Consider the following 15,010-nt stretch of genomic DNA (forward strand, 5'->3'; position numbering starts at 1 on the left):
ATTTTTACAGCACTGTGATGTCCAGCAATCAAAATACAGGGAAGCCCATTTTATTTTTAGTTATTTAAATAAATAATTAAAAAAAATATATGTTAGCTCCCACTGCATTTTTTGTATTGCTAGCTAAGGGTAATCCAAGCAGCTACTGGCTGCTAACCCCCACTGCTTGGTGTTACCTTCACTGGCAATGGAAAATCCAGGGAAGCATTTTTTTTTTTTTTTGCCAAAAAGCTACAAAAAAAGGACGTGAGCTTCGCCATATTTTTGTATGCTAGCCAGGTATAGCAGGCAGGTGCTGGAAGAGTTGGATACAGCGCCAGAAGATGGCGCTTCTATGAAAATGCCATTTTCTGAGGTGGCTGCAGACTGCAATTCGCAGCAGTGGGGCCCAGAAAGCTCAGGCCAACCGGTGGTGCGGATTCCAATCCCAGCTGCCTAGTTGTACCTGGCTGGACACAAAAATGGGGCAAAGCCTACGTCATTTGTTTTCTAATTATTTCATGAAATTCATGAAATAATAAAAAAGGGCTTCCCTTTATTTTTGGTTCCCAGCCGGGTACAAATAGGCAACTGGGGGTTGGGGGCAGCCGTACCTGCCTGCTGTACCTGGCTAGCATACAAAAATATGGCGAAGCCACATAATTTTTTCAGGGGGCAAAAAACTTCTGCATACAGTCCTGGATGGAGTATGCTGAGCCTTGTAGTTCTGCAGCTGCTGTCTGTCTGTATGGAGAAGAGCAGACAGCAGCTGCAGAACTACAAGGCTCAGCATACTCCATCCAGGACTGTATGCAGAAGTTTTTTGCCCACCAATAAAATGACGTGGGCTTCGCCATATTTTTGTATGCTAGCCAGGTACAGCTGGCAGCCACGGGCTGCCTCCAACCCCCAGTTGCCTATTTGTACCCGGCTGGGAACCAAAAATATAGGGAAGCCCGTTTTTTTTTAATTATTTCACTTATTTCATGAAATAATTAAAAAACAAATGACGTGGGCTTCGCCCTATTTTTGTGTCCAGCCGGGTACAACTAGGCAGCTGGGGATTGGAATCCGCAGCACAGGTTAGCCCGAGGTTTGTGGGCGCCTCTGCTGCGGATTTCAGTCCGCAGCCGTCCCAGAAAATGGCGCTCTCATAGAAGCGCCATCATCTGGCGCTGTATCCAACTCTTCCAACAGCCCTGGAGCCGGGTGGCTTGTTGGGTAATCATGAGTTAATACTGGCTTTGTTTTACCAGCCAGTATTAAGCCAGAGATTCTTAATGTCAGGCACGTTTGACCCGGCCATTAAGAATCTCCAATAAAGGGTTCAAAAAAAGACACCACACAGAGAAAAAATACTTTAATAGAAATAAATACACAGACACATTAGAGACTCCATCTTTATTACCCCTGTCAGCCCTCCACGATCCTGCTCTTCTGTCTTCTTTCTTTCTAGTGTAGTAGTAGTGACGATTGTAGTGAGGGGCATCACTTGGGGCTGGGGAACCTCCATCCTAACTACAATGCTCACTACAATCGGGAAGCAGCGTGCAGCCTTCACTCCGTGAGTGATCACTGCTGGCTGCTAGCGGTAACGCTGACAGACGCGTTACCATAGCAACGGTGCTCCCGGAGCAGCGGTTAGCGGTGATAGTCACACTAGTGCAAAGACATTTGCAGAGCGCGTATGCCTGCATTGCACACTCCAACTCATTATAACTAAGCCATTATACTAGCAAACACTCAGTGTACCTAGTGGCATCATATACGTGGCTATTGGACTTTGCTATAGTCACACTAGTGCAAAAACATTTGCAGCACCTCTGCCTGCATTGCACACTCCAACTCATTATAACTAAGCCATTATACTAGCAAACACTCAGTGTACCTAGTGGCATCCTATACGTGGCTATTGGACTTTGCTATAGTCACACTAGTGCAAAGACATTTGCAGAGCGCGTCTGCCTGCATTGTACACTCCAACTCATTATAACTAAGCCATTATACTAGCAAACACTCAGTGTACCTAGTGGCATCCTATACGTGGCTATTGGACTTTGCTATAGTCACACTAGTGCAAAGACATTTGCAGAGCGCGTCTGCCTGCATTGCACACTCCAACTCATTATAACTAAGCCATTATACTAGCAAACACTCAGTGTACCTAGTGGCATCCTATACGTGGCTATTGGACTTTGCTATAGTCACACTAGTGCAAAGACATTTGCAGAGCGCGTCTGCCTGCATTGCAAACTCCAACTCATTATAACTAAGCCATTATACTAGCAAACACTCAGTGTACCTAGTGGCATCCTATACTTGGCTATTGGACTTTGCTATAGTCACACTAGTGCAAAGACATTTGCAGCACCTCTGCCTGCATTGCACACTCCAACTCATTATAACTAAGCCATTATACTAGCAAACACTCAGTGTACCTAGTGGCATCCTATACGTGGCTATTGGACTTTGCTATAGTCACACTAGTGCAAAGACATTTGCAGAGCGCGTCTGCCTGCATTGCACACTCCAACTCATGATAACTAAGCCATTATACTAGCAAACACTCAGTGTACCTAGTGGCATCCTATACGTGGCTATTGGACTTTGCTATAGTCACACTAGTGCAAAGACATTTGCAGCACCTCTGCCTGCATTGCACACTCCAACTCATTATAACTAAGCCATTATACTAGCAAACACTCAGTGTACCTAGTTGCATCCTATATGTGGCTATTGGACTTTGCTATAGTCACACTAGTGCAAAGACATTTGCAGAGCGCGTCTGCCTGCATTGCACACTCCAACTCATTATAACTAAGCCATTATACTAGCAATTTTTGCTGCCAGTTTAAGGGCCGTAGTTGCATTGTCAGGGATATTTATTCTTTATTATTCTGCTGTTAATAAAGCTAGACCACCACTGCAATCTACACCACCTCTCAATTTTTACTACCACATTTTCAGTCCACAATCTTGTCGCAATCAACATGAGTGGCAAAATGACAGATGCTGGTGGAAAGGGGAAGAGGCGTGGTGGAAAAGGCAAAAAAGGTTTTGTCCGTGGGGAAGGTGGCAAAGCTCCATTATCATCTGCTGAAGATAGACCATCTACCAGCAAAAGTAAGATGTCTACTACTTACCGTGGACAATCCGATGTGCTCCCTTTTTTACGGACACGAACAACAGGAACAAAGGTAGATGATGGGCAAAAAAGGAAAATGCTTGAATAGATCTCAAGTGGTCCAACAAGTGCCCTCTCAGCCACTTCAAGTACCGCATCCAAAAAACACCAGTCCTCTGAGTTGTCATCCCAATCAAACTTGCTTTCTCCCAGCTCTGAAGTCTCCATCAGCCCTGCACAGTATGGTGGAACTGAGATGGCTGAGTCTGCAGAGCTGTTCAGTCACACTATAGCCTGGGAATCAGAGGTCTGCTCCCAAGCTACAGTGAGTACAGAACAGGAAATGGTCTGCAGTGATGCCCAGAACCTTTGTGACTCTGATTCAGGCCGTGAGGACCAAGTTTCTGAGCATAATGTTGACCCTTTGTCACAAACTGTAACACCTGTGGTTATAGACAATGAGGAACATACTGATGAAGATGAGACGCAGATACCCGATTGGGATGACAACTTAAATATTCGGTCAGGGCAAGAAGAGGCTCGGTCTGAGGGGGAGGGGAGTGCAAACACAACAATTAATGATGAAGTTCTAGATCCCACCTACTGTCAACCCCCAGTCAGGCACTCGAGGAGGTCAACAGAGGCGGTGGAGGAGGATGCAACCGACGACGAAGTTACCTTGCGCCTTCCTGGACAGAGTCGGAGCACTGGTAGCACGTCTACAATTGCATCCTCAGCCACCACTCTGCCTATGAGCATTATTCGGGGTGGATCAACAGGTTGCATGGCCTCTAAGCCTTGCCTAGCCTGGTCCTTTTTTGACATAGAAAAAGATCGCCCAAATTATGTGATCTGTAAACTTTGTCATGGTTCTCTTAGTAGAGGTCAAAACCTCAGCAGTTTGACAACTTCTTCCATGAATTGTCACATAAATAAATATCATATGGCCCGGTGGGAAGCTCACCGTGCTGCAATGCGGCCTAGCAGAGCGAACCATCCACCGCCTGCCCCTTCCAGTGCATCCGCGCGCTCTTCATCTTCTAGGACTGTGGGGACAGCTGTCACACCTGTTTTTCCACGCACAACTTCCACCACTGTAACCGCAACAGGCAGTTTGCTTGGTAGGTCGTCAGTTGGTTTGGAAGGGGAAGCAAGTGAGTGTGTACAGCTCTCTCAGACATCGATAGCACCAACATTGGATGAAGGCAACATCATGTCTCCGCCTGCACTTTCCTCACAAACCTGCATTTTTCCAGGGACACCCTACTCAACACCGTCTACACACAGCAGCCAGATCTCTGTCCCTCAGATGTGGTCAAATAAAAGGCCACTTCCTGCGACCCATGACAAAGCTAAGAGGTTGACTCTATCCCTCTGTAAGCTGTTGGCTACCGAAATGCTGCCTTTCCGCCTAGTGGACACACAGGATTTTAGAGACCTTATGTCTGTCGCTGTGCCCCAGTACCAGATGCCTAGTCGCCACTACTTCTCTAAGAAAGGTGTGCCCGCGCTACACCAGCATGTCGCACACAACATCACCGCTTCCTTGAGAAACTCTGTGTGAACGGGTGCATTTCACCACCGATACTTGGACCAGTAAGCATAGACAGGGACGTTACATGTCGCTGACTGGGCACTGGGTAACTATGGTGATAGATGGTGAAGGGTCTGCTGCACAAGTCTTGCCGTCCCCACGACTTGTGTGTCAATCCTCTGTCTGTCCAAGTTCCGCCACTGCTTCTGCATCCTCCACCTCATCTGGGTCCTCCACCTCCGCCCCAAGCCTGCCTGGTCAGGCCACCAGCGTTCTCACTGCGCAGAAGGAATCACGCACCCCTCATTACTATGCTGGCAGCAGAGCGCAACGGCATCAGGCGGTCTTTAGCTTGACATGTCTTGGGAATAAGAGTCACACAGCTGAGGAGTTGTGGTCAGCTCTGCGGTCCGAGTTTAATAAATGGTTTTCTCCACTCAACCTGCAGCCTGGTAAGGCCGTGTGCGACAATGCTGCAAACCTGGGTGCGGCCCTTCGCCTTGGCAAGGTGACACACGTACCTTGTATGGCTCACGTGTTGAACCTTGTCGTCCAGCAATTTTTAACACACTATCCCGGCCTAGATGGCCTTCTGAACAGGGCACGAAAACTATCTGCTCACTTCCGCCGTTCAAGCGCCGCAGCAGAGCGACTTGCATCGCTCCAGAAGTCTTTCGGCCTGCCGGTTCATCGCCTGAAATGCGATGTGGCGACACGCTGGAATTCAACTCTCCACTAGAGATGAGCGAACCGGTCCCGGTTCGGCTCGAGGCCGGTTCGCCGAACGGGGGTCCCGTTCGAGTTCGGTTCGTCGAACGTTCGACGAACCGAACTCGAACGTATAGGCTATAATGGGAGGCAATCACAAACACATAAAAATGCATTATAAATGTACACAAACAGTTAATAAACATTGCCATAACACTTACCGGTCCTCGCGATCCCTTCTGCACTTTGTCTCCTGCCGCTATTCCATCCGATGATCGCTGAATCCTCCCGGTGACCTGCACTGCCAGCAGAGAAGCAGGACCTATCGTGACATCAAAATAGCCATGTGACCAGTCACGTGGCTATTATCTCATTGGCTACAGACTGGTCACATGACTATGACACGTCATGTAGGACCTGCGAGTGCATCTCTCCGGTACACGGTGCACATATGTGTATCGCCGTGTACCGGCGACATGCTCTAGCACACGGTCGACTCCCCGTTCCGTTAGGGACCGGCTGACACAGCCGGTCATTAACGGAGATCACCGTTGCCATAGCAACGCAGTTAGCGGTGACGTCACCGCTAACCGCGGCTCCGGGAGCACCGTTGCTATGACTATAGCAAAGTCCAATAGCCACGTATAGGATGCCACTAGGTACACTGAGTGTTTGCTAGTATAATGGCTTAGTTATCATGAGTTGGAGTGTGCAATGCAGGCAGACGCGCTCTGCAAATGTCTTTGCACTAGTGTGACTATAGCAAAGTCCAATAGCCACGTATAGGATGCCACTAGGTACACTGAGTGTTTGCTAGTATAATGGCTTAGTTATAATGAGTTGGAGTGTGCAATGCAGGCAGACGCGCTCTGCAAATGTCTTTGCACTAGTGTGACTATAGCAAAGTCCAATAGCCACGTATAGGATGCCACTAGGTACACTAAGTGTTTGCTAGTATAATGGCTTAGTTATAATGAGTTGGAGTGTGCAATGCAGGCAGACGCGCTCTGCAAATGTCTTTGCACTAGTGTGACTATAGCAAAGTCCAATAGCCACGTATAGGATGCCACTAGGTACACTGAGTGTTTGCTAGTATAATGGCTTAGTTATAATGAGTTGGAGTGTGCAATGCAGGCAGAGGTGCTGCAAATGTCTTTGCACTAGTGGGACTATAGCAAAGTCCAATAGCCACGTATAGGATGCCACTAGGTACACTGAGTGTTTGCTAGTATAATGGCTTAGTTATAATGAGTTGGAGTGTGCAATGCAGGCAGACGCGCTCTGCAAATGTCTTTGCACTAGTGTGACTATAGCAAAGTCCAATAGCCACGTATAGGATGCCACTAGGTACACTGAGTGTTTGCTAGTATAATGGCTTAGTTATAATGAGTTGGAGTGTGCAATGCAGGCAGATGCGCTCTGCAAATGTCTTTGCACTAGTGGGACTATAGCAAAGTCCAATAGCCACGTATAGGGTGCCACTAGGTACACTGAGTGTTTGCTAGTATAATGGCTTAGTTATAATGAGTTGGAGTGTGCAATGCAGGCAGACGCGCTCTGCAAATGTCTTTGCACTAGTGGGACTATAGCAAAGTCCAATAGCCACGTATAGGATGCCACTAGGTACACTGAGTGTTTGCTAGTATAATGGCTTAGTTATAATGAGTTGGAGTGTGCAATGCAGGCAGACGCGCTCTGCAAATGTCTTTGCACTATTGTGACTATAGCAAAGTCCAATAGCCACGTATAGGATGCCACTAGGTACACTGAGTGTTTGCTAGTATAATGGCTTAGTTATCATGAGTTGGAGTGTGCAATGCAGGCAGACGCGCTCTGCAAATATCTTTGCACTAGTGTGACTATAGCAAAGTCCAATAGCCACGTATAGGATGCCACTAGGTACACTGAGTGTTTGCTAGTATAATGGCTTAGTTATCATGAGTTGGAGTGTGCAATGCAGGCAGACGCGCTCTGCAAATGTCTTTGCACTAGTGTGACTATAGCAAAGTCCAATAGCCACGTATAGGATGCCACTAGGTACACTGAGTGTTTGCTAGTATAATGGCTTAGTTATAATGAGTTGGAGTGTGCAATGCAGGCAGAGGTGCTGCAAATGTCTTTGCACTAGTGGGACTATAGCAAAGTCCAACAGCCACGTATAGGATGCCACTAGGTACACTGAGTGTTTGCTAGTATAATGGCTTAGTTATAATGAGTTGGAGTTTGCAATGCAGGCAGACGCGCTCTGCAAATGTCTTTGCACTAGTGTGACTATAGCAAAGTCCAATAGCCACGTATAGGATGCCACTAGGTACACTGAGTGTTTGCTAGTATAATGGCTTAGTTATCATGAGTTGGAGTATGCAGAGGACAGGAGGGTACAGTGCCAGGATTTTGAGGCTCTGGGTAGAGGAATGGAAGCCTGCCTTTCTATCCCTCCTAATAGGGAAATGCAGGGAGGAAATCCCTGACCTTGGCTACACAGACGCTGTCGCTGTTTTCAGGACCTGTCACCTATGGCTCTCTGACCCTGCCGGTTTGAGCCCTTAAAAGGACTGCTAGAAAGTGCTATCCCTATGCTGTCCAGCGCTGTGTATGGAGCGCATACAGCTGTATCAGCGATAGGACTTAAGACGGAGCTGCGACAGTGATGTCTGACACCAAAGACGCAGAAGAGATAATGGCGTCCTGGAGGAAAATGTCCGGTTTTATAATGCAGGGAAATGTGACATGGACATCCTATCACACATGCCGTTGCTTCTCTGGCTAAAAGTCCACTTAGCTGTGTGTGTGTCTGGGATTGGCTGCCATGCTGGCCCGCCCCACAAGACGCGCGCGCTTAGGGAAGGAAGACAAGAAAAAAAAAAAAAATGGCGATCGCCATTATAGAAACAGCAGTGATCTGAAGGCACTGTTCACGCACACTATACACTGAAATGTCATAATAGTGTGATTCACAGAGTGACTTACACTATTACAGCAGAAACCAAGCTAGGATTTAGCTGTTTTTTTGCTGCTAGAACCGTTCTCGAACGTTTCTAGAACTATCGAGCTTTTGCAAAAAAGCTCGAGTTCTAGTTCGATCTAGAACATGCCCCAAAATCACTCGAGCCTAGAACTGGAGAACCACGAACCACGAACCGCGCTCAACTCTAGTCAACTGTGAGTAAAAAAACAAAACATGGTATTGATTTTGTCCATGTTTAACTTTGGATAAAATTCGTCAAGTCAAGTATGTTGATAATGATATAAAAGGATTGGTTTAGTTCATTATTAGAAATATGGCTGAATTCTACGCAAAGATTCAATCTCATGTAATCACATTGATGGTAATTGTTTTTTTCTGCTGCCGTTTTCTATTTTATATGTTCTGCTAATTTACTTGTTCTGTTGTAAAAATAGAGATTCATATTTATACATTTAATTCATATTTACATATTTATCATGTGGATTTATCTTTACAATTATGCTGATGTTGAAAAACATGTAATTCTTGACTTGACTTAACTTTTGTTTGGTTGTGGGAGCTTAAATATTTTCCAACATGCAACATAGAGTGCCTTGAAAAAGTATTTATGCCCCATGAACTTTTCTACATTTTTTCACCATACACCTACAAACTTAAATGTATTTTATTGCATTTTTTTGTGATAAACCAACACTAAGTAGCAAGTATTTGTGAAATATTAAGGAAATTATGTTTTTAAAATAAAATAGTAATCTGAAAATTGTGACATGCATTTCTATTCAGCACCCTGAGTCAATACTTTTTAGGATCACCTTTCGCTGCAAATACTGCTACAAGTGTTTTGAGAAATGACTCTATCAGATTTGCACATCTAGAGGTTCAAATTTGCAGTTTTATGCTACACATAATGCTTTGCATTTAATAAAAAAAGTTCTACTTTGGTCTCATTTTCCACACCATCATCTACCACATACTGTGTCATCTACTGTACATAGCATGGGGAAGAAGATGCTCTGGTCAGATGAGACCCAACTATACAATTTTGATCAAAATACTATGTGTGGGTGAAAACTAACACTGCACATCACCCTAAAAACACCATACCCATTGTCAAACATAGTGGTGGCTTTTCTAAGAATGCTTTTCTTCAGCAGGGACAGAGAAGGTGGTCAGAGTTGATGGAAAGATGGATAAAGCTAAATATAATGCAATACAGGAGAACAAAATCTGTTAGAGGCTGCAAAAGACTTGAGACTTAGGCATAGGTTCACATTCCATAATTATACTTTTTAACACCCACTCCACCATCATAGTAATGACATAATTACACAATTTCATATTACAATTGGTGTGTGGTACATAAGGACCGTGGATAGATCGCACCAACGTGCAACACAACAAGAGAAAAGAAGGCGATCAGACATCCAGTGCAATCAAAGGATATTTATTGAATAACAGGTGCAGGGTATGGAGACAAGCATACAAGGAGGGGTATACAACCGGTGGTGTCCACCAATGCACAGCGGTAATGATGGAGAGTATCTGGAGACACCCCATCAGACAAAAATTACAATCACCATAATATAACACCTACCATAAGGTATAGTCATCATTGCGCTGTCTGATGGGAGTCAACAGAAGCCCTCCACCATCAAGGCGGCAGATCCAATCATAATGCCAGTGGTGCAATATGTGCTATTCACTTCGGACGCCTCACCACACTCACCGGAGCCCCCCACCCAATACACCATACCCATTGTCAAACATAGTGGTGGCTTTTCTAAGAATGCTTTTCTTCAGCAGGGACAGAGAAGGTGGTCAGAGTTGATGGAAAGATGGACAAAGCTAAATATAATGCAATACAGGAGAACAAAATCTGTTAGAGGCTGCAAAAGACTTGAGACTTAGGCATAGGTTCACATTCCAGCAGCTCAACAACCCTAAACATACTATTAGAGCTAAAATGGAATAGTTTAGACCACACCGTATTCATGTGTTTGAAACCAAAGTCCATTGAGAATCTGTGGCAAGACTTTAATCTTACTGAGATACAGCTAGTCTGCAAAGACGAATGGGCACAAATTTCATCTATTAGATGTGCAATGCTGGTAGAGACATACCCCAAAAGACTTCTAGTGCAAGGTGGTTCTACAAAGTATGAACTGAGGGGGCTGAATTCCATACACTTAATAATTTTATATTTCCTTTTTTAAAATATGTAAAATAAACCATGTATATAACGTCTATATATTTTCCCCAAGTTACTTGTTTTACATACTGTAGTATCTTTTCAACAAAACACTCAAACAAGTATCTTTGTTACCTGAATACACTGCACCAAACATTAATAATTGATTGTTCTCTTTAGAGCAGTGTGAATTGGATGGGTGAATGCTAAGAGTAATAATAGGTTGATAATAACAGCAAATAAACAGCAAATACCGATATACCGCTATATAAAAGTAAGTCTGTGTATATGAGTCATCTTTAAATTATATAAGGATAATCATAGAGGTTCTTTGACTTGTGCATAATCAGATTAGCGTGCATTGTATTTTTTTACTCCACTTTATAGATTGTGTTGTATAATCTAATAATGGCATTTTGTATAATGTTCTGAAGTGTCTGCATATACACAGTAATTCTCTGCACTTTTCTACTGTTACTTTTAAAATTGTGAAAGATTTAGGAAATTAAATGTGTCCTGTCAGTATATTCTGAATTTATTGCCAAAGCCTCCAAACCACAATGTCACAATGTGACTGCAGGTGTTACGCCAGGTATGAAAAGACTCCCGATGAGCGACGCAACACAGAGGGATACCAGGGTAGCAATACATCGGAAGGACCTGGAGCTACTTAAAGGGGAACGGGGTCACCTTCTAATTCTCATCAGCCATAATCATCAGCCTGTTTACATGGCAAGATAATCATGAAATGAGCATTTTTTTAAACCACTCATTCACAATTATCTTGTTCAGTAAATGGCTCAAGCTTAGGCTGAATGATGAAAGATAGCACTAGTCATAGACCTCTTCTGAGAAATAAGGCATAACATAAGGGGATATATCGGTTAGATAGGGTTTGACTATATTGTAGGGTGGAGAAATGGACTGTGGGAGGATAGCGCAGTAGATAGGAAGCTTCGTGTGTTGTACAAAATAAAGACAAAATATTTAAGGATTAAATTACATGCCATAATTTGTGGTATAAAGCCCTAATGACAGCTTTTCTTTAAAAAGGTTGTCCACTTGTCAGGACTTTTTTTTAATTTTACTTAAATTGATGTATTTTGGTCTAAAAATCATTTTTTAAATTGTATTAAGAATTAAAAAAATTAAAATTAAAAAACGTGCACTTTTTGAATTCTATAGTCATTATATTGCTGGCTGTAGAATGAGTTGACTGAGTATCTGTCCTCCACCACGCCGTAACCTTTTATCTTTTTATTATGTCCTTTTCCAAGCTCCTCTCAGCTTAATTATGTCCACAGACCACATTAAAGTTGAAGCCAAATGGTGCATAATTTTTAATGAAACACAAATGCAATAAGGTTTTTCTTCCCAAATACATGCAATTAAGTAAGGGAAAAAAGTTAATTGTCCCCAAAAGTGGAAGAGTAATTTAAAGTATATTAGAGACGAGTGGATACATTTGTGAAGGATTGAATTTCATGTGAATTTGAACAGTTTGAGAAACCATTTGCAGTTTAAAAAAAAGCAACATTCCCCACAGGTGTGAGAGCACCTCGCTCTCTCTCAAGCCTGTAACATGCAAGCTCCTTTGGTCAGTGAGGTCTTCCCTTTCTTGCCTGTAAAGGGTAAACTCTTATTGTCAGCAAGGTCCTTTTTCTCATCTGCAAAGTGTAAAATCTTATGGTCAGCAAGATTCTTTCTCTCTTCTCCCCAGGGAACTACACAGAAAGGAAAACATTACTTTTATAAGTTAGCTATAGACTCCGGCCAACAACACTTTGGAGTTGGAAGGATGGCTACATAATCAGAGAGCACAGGCTGGTACATCAAAGGGGTGGTCCAACACCTAAAATGTATTTTCTATCTTTCCCTCCTAACTAGAGATGAGCGAACCAGCCGCGGTTCGGCTCGAGCTCGGTTCGCCAAACCGAGGTCCCGTTCGAGTTCGGTTCGCCGAACCGATTCGGCGAACCACTCGAACCAATAGGAAACAATGGGAGGCCATCACAAACACATAAAAACGCATTATAAATGTACACATACAGTTAATAAACATTGCCATAACACTTACCGGTGCCCGCGATATGTCCTGCACTCTGTCTCCTGTCACTATTCCTTCCGATGATCGCTGCATCCTCCCGATAACCAGCACTGACAGGACCTTCCGTGACGTCGTCAAAATAGCCATGTGACCGTTCACGTGGCTATTATCTCATTGACTGCAGACTGGTCACATGGCTTTGACGTCATGTCCTGTCCTAGGTCCTGTCATTGTACACGGTGCACGTTTGTGTATCGCCGTGTACCGGCGACATGCTCTAGCACACAGTCGACTCCCCGTTCTGATTCCCCGTTCCATTAGGGACCAGTTGACACAGCCGTTCATTAACGGAGATCACCGTTGCCATAGCAACGCAGTTAGCGGTGACGTCACCGCTAACCGCGGCTCTGAAAATCACATGATCGGAGCACCGTTGCTATGGTAACGCATCTGTCAGCGTTACCGCTGTTACCGCTAACAGCCAGCAGCACTGATCACTCACGGAGTGAAGGCTGCACGGGAAGCAGCATCTTCCCCCATGCAGCAGTGATGGAGCAGAGCTGCATTTGTTGAACGAGAAAGACAGAAGACCATGGATCGTGGAGGGCTGACAGGGGGTAATAAAGATGGAGTCTCTAATGTGTCTGTGTATTTATTTCTATTAAAGTATTTTTTCTCTGTGTGGTGTCTTTTTTTTTTAACCCTTTATTGGAGATTCTTAATGGCCGGGTCAAACGTGCCTGACATTAATAATCTCTGGCTTAATACTAGCTAGTAAAACAAAGCCAGTATTAACTCATTGTTACCCAGCAAAGCCACCATCACCAGGGCTGTTGGAAGAGTTGGATACAGCGCCAGATGATGGCGCTTCTATGAAAGGGCCATTCTTTGGGGCGGCTGAAGACTGCAATTCGCAGCAGAGGCACCCAGAAACCTCGGGCTAACCTGTGCTGCAGATTCCAATCCCCAGCTACCTAGTTGTACCTGGATGGACACAAAAATGGGGTGAAGCCCACGTCATTTGTTTTTTAATTATTTCATGAAATAAGTGAAATAATTAAAAAAACAGGCTTCCCTATATTTTTGGTTCCCAGCCGGGTACAAATAGGCAGCTGGGGGTTGGGGGCAGCTGTACCTGCCTGCTGTACCTGGCTAGCATACAAAAATATGGTGAAGCCCACGTCATTTTTTTGGTGGGCAAAAAACTCCTGCATACAGTCCTTGATGGAGTATACTGAACCTTGTAGTTCTGCAGCTGCTGTCTGCTCTCCTGCATACACTAGTGAATGGAGCATGCTGAGCCTTGTCGTTCTGAAGCTGCTGTCTGCTCTCCTCCATACAGACAGACAGCAGCTGCAGAACTACAAGGCTCAGCATATTCCATCCAGGACTGTATGCAGAAGTTTTTTGCCCCCTGAAAAAATTATGTGGGCTTCGCCATATTTTTGTATGCTAGCCAGGTACAGCAGGCAGCTACGGGCTGCCCCCAAACCCCACCTGCCTATTTGTACCCGGCTGGGAACCAAAAATAAAGGGAAACCCTTTTTTTATTATTTCATGAATTTCATGAAATAATTAGAAAACAAATGATGTAGGCTTTGCCATATTTTTGTGTCCAGCCAGGTACAACTAGGCAGCTGGGGATTGGAATCCGCAGCACAGGTTGGCCTGAGCTTTCTGGGCCCCTCTGCTGTGAATTGCAGTCTGCAGCCACCTCAGAAAATGGCATTTTCATAGAAGCGCCATCTTCTGGCACTGTATCCAACTCTTCCAGCTGACCTGGTGAAGGGTGGTTCGCTGGGTAATATTGGGGTTAGGGCTAGCTGTATATTATCAACTGAAATGATTAATACCCAGCGAGCCACCCGCATCAGGGCAGCTGGAAGAGTTGGATACAGCGCCAGATGATGGTGCTTCTAGGAGAGCGCCATTTTCTGGGGCGGCTGCGGACTGCAATTCGCAGCAGAGGGGCCCAGAAAGCTCGTGCTAACCTGTGCTGCGGATTCCAATCCCCAGCTGCCTAGTTGTACCTGGCTGGACACAAAAATGGGGTGAAGCCCACGTCATTTTTTTTTTAATTATTTCATGAAATAAGTGAAATAATTAAAAAAAACGGGCTTCCCTATATTTTTGGTTCCCAGCCGGGTACAAATAGGCAGCTGGGGGTTGGGGGCAGCTGTACCTGCCTGCTGTACCTGGCTAGCATACAAAAATATGGCGAAGCCCACGTCATTTTTTTGGTGGGCAAAAAACTCCTGCATACAGTCCTGGATGGAGTATGCTGAGCCTTGTAGTTCTGCAGCTGCTGTCTGCTCTCCTGCATACACTAGTGAATGGAGCATGCTGAGCCTTGTCATTCTGCAGTTGCTGTCTGCTCTCCTCCATACAGACAGACAGCAGCTGCAGAACTACAAGGCTCAGCATACTCCATCCAGGACTGTATGCAGGAGTTTTTTGCCCCC

The sequence above is a fragment of the Anomaloglossus baeobatrachus genome, chromosome 2 (genome assembly GCF_048569485.1).
Source record: "Anomaloglossus baeobatrachus isolate aAnoBae1 chromosome 2, aAnoBae1.hap1, whole genome shotgun sequence".
Classification (NCBI taxonomy): Eukaryota; Metazoa; Chordata; class Amphibia; order Anura; family Aromobatidae; genus Anomaloglossus; species Anomaloglossus baeobatrachus.